Source organism: Mus pahari, chromosome 1, assembly GCF_900095145.1.
Source record: "Mus pahari chromosome 1, PAHARI_EIJ_v1.1, whole genome shotgun sequence".
Taxonomy (NCBI): domain Eukaryota; kingdom Metazoa; phylum Chordata; class Mammalia; order Rodentia; family Muridae; genus Mus; species Mus pahari.
Window position 1 is genome coordinate 33,947,849 of NC_034590.1, and position 7,176 is coordinate 33,955,024.

Consider the following 7,176-nt stretch of genomic DNA (forward strand, 5'->3'; position numbering starts at 1 on the left):
AGAAAAGGAAAGGAAAGGAAAGGAAAGGAAAGGAAAGGAAAGGAAAGGAAAGGAAAGGAAAGGAAAGGAAAGGAAAGGAAAGGAAAAAAGAAAAGAAAACAAAAAGGGAAGAGAAGATGAACAAGACAGATGTGCAGAAATAGAGGTCTGGAAAGAAATAAGTTAAGACTGTAAAAAGAGCAAAGTGTCATCAGATTCAGGAGAGATAGAAGACAGTGGCAAATAAAGAGATTAACAGTGAGGAAAAGTGAAAATAAAAGTAAAGGAGATCAAAGAGAGTTTTGAGATGAGAGGCCCATTTCTACAAAAGGTAGACACCAAGCCTTAGAGAATAATGCCTGGGACTACAAATAAAGAATTTTCCTTTTTCCTGTCAGTGTAAACAAATTTAAAACCACCTGGCCCCTTCTCTATCAGCAAGGACAGACTAGCGGTCATAAAAACCACAGCTGCCGGAAATGACCATCCTTGAGAAAACTTCCCTAACCCGCTTCAGTCTAAATTCTGAAGAAAGTTACAAACTGCTTTGACCTAGCTGACTGCTGACAGAGTTTTGTGCCAAATTAAAATTATCTCTAGAGAGATACTCTGGAGCCACAAGGCTAGTAAAGAAAAAAAAAAGAATAATGCCCTGCTAATATATGATGATTTATTTATGATTTTCAGTTTTGTTGGTTTGCTAAACATAGTTTAATATCATATGTGATCTCACAGAATGCTAGGCTTTGCTATTCAACAAGGGTTCCCTAGCCATTCTTTGTAGCAGTGGTACCAGTGTTCCTCCCTTGTGTAGATGCAAAATACAGTCCTACAGTGCATGAGAAAAAAGACCCTTGTGACATGGGCTGCTGTGTGTTCTGTCCTTGTTTATTTAACAACGTGAGCATTCATCATTCTGTCATTGAGACATTTTCTGACTCAGTAAAAATAAGTGATGATAATTTATTAATGTGTGAAAAATATAAACAGTTTCATATTAGCTAAAAACTGACTATAAAATGAACAGCCTACATATTGGATTAATTCATTCTGAGATTAAACTTATCACATAACTTGTGCACGTTTTAAAATATTCAAGTGATGATAATTTATTAATGTGTGAAAAACATAAACAGTTTCATATTAGCTAATAACTAACTATTAAATGAACATCCTACATATTGGATTAATTCATTCTGAGATTAAAATTATCATACAACTTGTGCACATTTTAAAATATCCTAAACAGATATCTAGCATCCTTCTTGTCACATCTATAATAATTTCTAGTCAAGTAATATCAATTTGATAAAAGTGTGTCTACTAATAATGTTATTGCTTGCTTTTTATTTCCTGAGACCAATGAAATATTTTGAAGTTTCCTTCCCTGGAACACTAATACATGTATATGATCTTTAATGGAAATCAGTGGCTTATCTCTTTTATGTCGGTTACCATATGCCACATACCATGTACCTTAAGACTCCATTTGGTGGTCAGAGGTCCTGTGGAGTGAATACTGCTTACATTTAAAACAGAGTTTTGTATTTAACAGTTCAAATAGTAAGATAAAAAAAGAGTGTTACTCATTAAAGCTACACTGTCATTATGCTGGTTTCTAGTTGACAAGAAAGAGATTGAAAAAAGACATTTTTTAAATCATGTGTCTGACTTGTTGCTTATTGTGCTTTTGCTATGGTTTGTTTATTTTAAAAGAGCCTAATCCAGATTGGCTTAAAACTCCCTATATAGTCCAATGACCTTGAACTCCTGATCCTCCTGTCTCTACTTCCTGAGTTCTGACTTTAGCAGCATATCCCACTTCATGACTTCATACATCTATATGATAAAGGATTTGTATAAAGAACTTCCACATCCAACAGTAATAATTGTTTAAAAAAGTGGACAAAAGACTTGACTAGACACTTCACCAAAGATGGTATATGTATGACAGATAAACACATCAAAAATGTTCAGCTACCAATGGTGTGTGTAACATGCTTATGTTAAATTTCTGTTGATTTGGTTTTGTTCAGAAGGTGTTTATGTTACTAAGTGCATAGTAAGCGATGAACAAGTCCTCTGGTGACTTGATATTTAGGGATCACTAGTTCGTGTTCTATCAAGAGATTATTTAATCCATATGTTCCCCTGAGACTAAAGCTTTTTCCTGCCACTTGGTCATCCCTTGCTGTAAATATAGGTCATGTCAGAAAATACGATGATGGCTCTCCACAAACTTTCCAAGGAGTTACAGACTATTTTTTTAAATTTATAACAGGCTATTTAGCTGTGGTTCTTTACCCCCAAATACAGTGTTATGAACATTTTTTTTAATTTTTTATTATTATTTTCTTTATTTACATTTCAAACGCTATCCGGAAAGTTCCCTATACACACCCCCCCGCCCCTGCTCCCCTACCCACCCATCCCACTACTTGGACCAGGTGTTCCCTGGTGCTGGGTCATATAAAGTTTGCAAGACCAAGAGGCCTCGTGTGGATACTTCATTCCTCCTTAGAATAAGGAAGAAAATACTCATGAAAGGATACAGGTACAGAGACAAAATTTAGAGCTAAGATGAAAGGATGGACTATCCAGAGATTACCCCATCCGGGAATCCATCCCATCATCAGCCACCAAATCTAGATACTAATGCACATGCCAGCAAGATTCTGCTGAAGGGACAGTGATAGTATGGCCTCTTGTGAGACTATGCCAGTGCCTGGCAAACACCGAAGTGGATGTTATGAACATTTTAATGATATGTGTGTAACATGTGAATCATGGAATGTTGTTTGTCTATAATCTGCTTTATCATGTTGCTTCAAAATTGTCTGTTATGAGAAACAATATGTAGTGCTCTAGCATGCTTATAATGAAACATATAACAAAAACTAGAACCTAGCAAAGTAGCACATGCTGATAATGCTAGCACTTGGAAATGATAAACAGAAGGAATAGGAATCCAGGAAATTAAAAAGGGATAAGAGACAAGAGAAAAACTGACATAAAATGCTGGCCACAATATTCAGGGAAACTAAAGAGCTTAGGAAAGATAGTACCTGACAACAGAAGATCTATGTGTTTACTGTAAAGAAATGGGCACTGGGCATGAGACTGCCCCAACAAAAAGAAGAGGAACCCCCAATTGACCAAACACTTCCACCTGTAACTGGCTAAAATTAAAGTGATAGCAAAAGGGGTGCTCATACAGAAGCTGAGTCCTTAAAAGAGGCCAGTGGCTTACCTTTCAAAGAAGCTAGAAAAGAGACTGTGTTTCATATTCCCCCACCTACCAGTGCAAAACCAGTATAAAAAGTTCCTGGGCACTGCGAGCTTTTGCAGATTGTGGATTCCAGGTTTTGCTAAATTAATGAGATAAACAGTCCTTTGTATAGAGAAATAAAGAAGAGCAGGCCTTAGATGCCATTAAGACTGCCCTAATGTGGTTCCAGCTTTAGGTCTGGATGTGACTGAGAACAAAGACATTGCCAAAGGGGTTCTTACTCAGAGATTGGGGCCCTGAAAGAGACCTCTGGCATACTTATCTAAAAAATTAGACTCTGTGGCTATAGGATGACCTACTTGCCTACAAATAGTGGCAGCTGTGACCTTACTGGTCAAGGATGAAGATAAATAGACTCTGGGACAGAACTTGGTGCATGCCCTAAAAAGTGTGGTTTTGCCCCCTGATCAATGACTGACTAATGCTCGCATGACTCTTTACCAGACTTTGTTGTTCAACTCTAATAGAGTCACTTTTGCCTCCCACACATCTGAACTTAGCTACACTGCTCCCAGACCCAGACTGTACGAGAGTTCTTGCTGAGACATATAGGTGGCATGAAAATCTGACAGACCAGCCACTAGAGGGTACAGACATTACATGATTCACAGACTAGAACAGTCTAGTAAAAGAAAAAAGAACATGCTAGAACAGCTGTGATAGCAGGACACAGGCCCTGACAGAGAACACATTGGCTCAAAAGGAAGGACTAATCATTCACATAAGGCCTTGGAATTAAGAAAGGGAAAAAGCAGATATGATTTTGCCACAGCCCACTTCCATGAGGCTATATATCAACAGAGGAGTCTACTGATGTCAGAAAAAAAAAAAAGAAATTAAGAACAGCAGCAACAAAAATACTGGCTCTACTGAAGGGTCTCTACATCATTGCCAAGGTAAACATTATCCACTGTCCTAGTCACCAGAAGAGAGATACTGTGATAACAAGGGGTAACAACATCACAGACTGAGTGGCTTGAGTGGTTACAGTCATGACCCTGCTGGGCCCCTGGCAATAGAGCTCTAGTTTGCCTATACAGCAGAAGACTTAGCCCTTATTTCCAAAGTTTCCAGTCACCAGTTCAACACAAATAAGAGACTATGGTACACCTCCAGGAAAAGAAAATCCTGCCACAAATACAAGCAGAGGCTGTGATCAAACAGATAAACCAGTAGACTCATTTAGGGGTAAGCAAGTTCATCCAGACATTTTCCAAGACTAAGTATCATGTAACTGGTTTAAATCACCTTATAGAGTAGGTGGTACACAAGTGTGTAGCCTGCCAAAATGTTAATGTCTGCCACACCATGGTGGATCCAAGAGGTACTGGGAAGACAGACTTGGTGTCAAGGAAGTGACACTCAAAACCAGAGGTCTGAAATTCTATACAAAATAGGGATCTAAAGAATCAGAGAAAGGAGTTTATGAAATAATCAAGCACAGTCTTAGCAGCTTTCCACTGGCTCTATTGCTTACAGTGACCCAAGTACTCTCTCATCTCTTTAATTCCATTCGGTGTGGCTTTGGCTATATCATGGACCAGAAAGGGCTTGACATATGGCCAGCAGCTTGTCTGTCAATTCTCCCACTGCAGACAAACTTTTTTGTTTTCCTTCCTTATGATTGATGGGGAATGTATATTCAAATAGAGAGTGGAATCAGATTCAATCAGGAGAGAGATCTCATATCTACACATGAACATCATATCCTGCAGTAACTTTAAGACCAATTAGTGCTGCTGATTCATCTCTTGACACCCTCCTTTGTGTGTTTCCTTATGGAAGGAGAAAAAATAGAAAGTGGATGGCAGGAAAAGCTATTTTTACATTCTTCTCATTATATTAACCAACAGAAAAATTATTCAGTTGAAACATGGAGCTGTTCTCATCTCTGGCCCCTTCTACCTAGATCCTACTAGTTTGCCAGATTTACTGTTTCATTTTGAGATTTTCTGACTCTGACAATTATGTTGCATTTGTCGTTGCCTGCTGACTATTTGTTATGTGCCTGCATCTCTCTCACTAATTACTTCTGTTGTATGTTCTGAGTATAGATTTTTCTATTATAATATTATGTCGTAGTGTAACATCAAAAGAGTTTTTGGAACACTAAATGCAATATTCATCCCATACCTCACTCCACAAGTATACAATTTTCATGTGACACTGGAGTGTCTCATGAATATGTACAATATTAAGTGACATTCAGATTTGGAAACAATGTTTATATACTGTGGATATTCCCAATAATACATACTATGTACCAAATGTAACATATAATGGAAGGATGCCATAACTTTTTCTGATGCATATACAGTTGTAATTAGTTACTATTGTCAGGAATATCTGAACCAAATTAATATATTTAATAAATATCCAGGATATAGCACAATAACCTGAATTCTGAAGACAGAATAAAAATTAAAGGAAAAACCTAGGTCTCTAGGGATCCACTAGTAAAAGGTCCATATGAATATTACTGTGTCCAATTCTTTCTTATATGGAATGTAATACCAAGTTGGATATCAACAGGGGATGGATGTTGTATTGATTTCCCTAGAGGGTTCCTGACTCCCCTTAACATGTTGTTAGTAATGAACTTACTTGGAAAAAAATTGTTAGGGATTCTAGTATAAACATAAATTAACAGCAATGGTTTAATTGTTGAATATATTTTACTGTTAATGAGAACATGCTGCCAGCATCACTGCCCCAAGGATGCTTAGTTTCTGAGGTTGGTAGTGTGTCTATTAGTTACATCAAGATTTCAGAGATTCCATGGTGGTATGCTGCAGACATTTGCTTTCACATTTCTCACAGTGTTTGACCTAAGGTTGTGAAACTGTCAAAAATTTCCTTATCTCTGTCACAAGCTGAAACTTGAATCTTGTATCTTCTTTGCAGAAGACACATACCAGCATGTCTGAGGGAAGGAATGGACACCAAAAGCTGATTCCTGAATTCCACATGTGGTGACATTCCCTCTATAAGAACTAGAAGCCAAGGAATCAGGGCATGGAGGCCCTGAAACAAACAAGCACTCTCCTTGTGGCTGTCCACTGACTCCATCTTCTTTCTGTTATAGAAGTAAGCTTCCTTTTCTATAGTACCATGCACTCAGGCTTTGGTTATACCCAGGACCAGATAAGACCTGGAATATAGCCAGAAGCCAGACTGATCAAGTCCTTCCCTGCAGACAAATTTATTTGCTTTCCTTACTTTTCTTCTTTTTTTAATCTTTAATTATTTTTTATTAGATATTTTATTTATTTACATTTCAAATGTTATCCCATTGATATCTTTAATTCTTTTTTTCATATTGTTATTATTATTATTATTATTATTATTATTATTTTCTTTATTTACATTTCAAATGCTATCCCGAAAGTTCCCTATACCTCCCCACCCCTGCTCCCCTACCCACCCACTCCCACTACTTGGCCCTGGGCTTCCCCTGTGCTGGGTCATATAAAGTTTACAAGACCAAGGGGCTTCTCTTCCCAAGGATGGACAATTAGGCCATCTTCTGCTACATATGTAGCTAGATGGAGAATGTGCATTCAAATAAGAATGGAATGAGTTTCGCTGAAGAAGGGACATAGCGTCTGGGAAGGATCCCGTTTCTGGCTCCAGTCACCTGGCACCTTTCTTGCCCAAGGAGGGGTGTCCGCCAGGGAGGAGTCTCAAGGCCTGAGACTGCAGGAGAGCCATCTTTGCTCCGGTGCACACCTGGGGAGAGGGCAGCCTGGAGAAGCATCAGAGCTTCTGGGAAAGATCCCTTTTCTGTTTCCAGTCGTCCTGGCACCTTTCCCACCTGAGGAGGAGTTTCTGCCCTGGAGCAGTCTCAAGGCCTGAACCGGTAGGAGGACCATTTTTGCTCCAGTACATTCCCAAGGAGGGGGTGGACT